This window comes from Mastomys coucha, unplaced genomic scaffold (assembly GCF_008632895.1).
Source record: "Mastomys coucha isolate ucsf_1 unplaced genomic scaffold, UCSF_Mcou_1 pScaffold22, whole genome shotgun sequence".
In the NCBI taxonomy this organism is placed as follows: Eukaryota; Metazoa; Chordata; class Mammalia; order Rodentia; family Muridae; genus Mastomys; species Mastomys coucha.
In genome coordinates, this window is record NW_022196905.1 from 10590883 (window position 1) to 10591759 (window position 877).

General features: G+C 44.9%; 1 pseudogene; it reads left to right on the forward strand.

Moving 5' to 3' along the window:
• Positions 1 to 450: 450 nt before the first annotated feature.
• On the forward strand, positions 451 to 850 carry LOC116070302 (annotated as a pseudogene).
• Positions 851 to 877: the final 27 nt, after the last annotated feature.

Below are 877 nucleotides of genomic sequence, written 5' to 3' on the forward strand. Positions count from 1 at the left end.
CTACATAGTGAGTTCCAGGACAGCCAGGGCTATACAGAAAAATCCTGTCTCAAAAAAAAAAAAAAAAAAAAAAAAAAAAAAAAAAAAAAGAAAAAAAAATAAAAAATTAAAAAAAAAATGGAAAATAGGTCCTGCAATGACAGTGCTGGAACCAGACAGTAGGAGAACTCGAATCTATAAGAATAGCTCTCACACAACGCCTCCAATTAAAAACTGGGCAAGAACACAGCTGGGCAATGGTGGTGCATGCCTTTAATCTCAGCACTCGGGAGGCAGAAGCAGACAGATCTCTTGAGTTCAATGCCAGCCTGGTCTACAGAGAGAGTTCCAGGACAACTAGGGCTACACAGAGAAACCCTGTCTCACTTTTCCTCTGCTACCACAGAGGCAGAGGCTTTGACTCCAGGCTTGGTTGCGTTCAAGATTTGGTGTCACCCGTAATCCACTGCCATGGCCAAGGAAAGCATAGCTGCTGGAGGTGTAATGGACATCAATGCTGCTCTACAAGAGGTGCTGAAGACCGCCCTCATCCACGATGGCCTAGCGTGTGACATAGGAGAAGCCATCAAAGTGGTAAACAAGGGTCAAGCCCATCTCTGAGTGCTCTCATCCAAATGTGATGAGCCCTACGAGTGTCAAGCTGGTGGGAGGCACTTTGTGCAGAGCACCAGATCAACCTGCTTAAGACTGATGACAAGAAGAAACCAGGGGAAGGGGCAGGCCTCTGTAAAACTGATTGAGGGGGGAGTCACAGAAAAGTGGTGCTTGCAGTTGTGTAGTGGTTAAGGACAATGGCAAAGAACCTCAAGCCCAGGATGTCATTGAGGAGTACTTCAAATGCAAGAAATGAATAAATAAAATTTGGCTCACTAAAAAA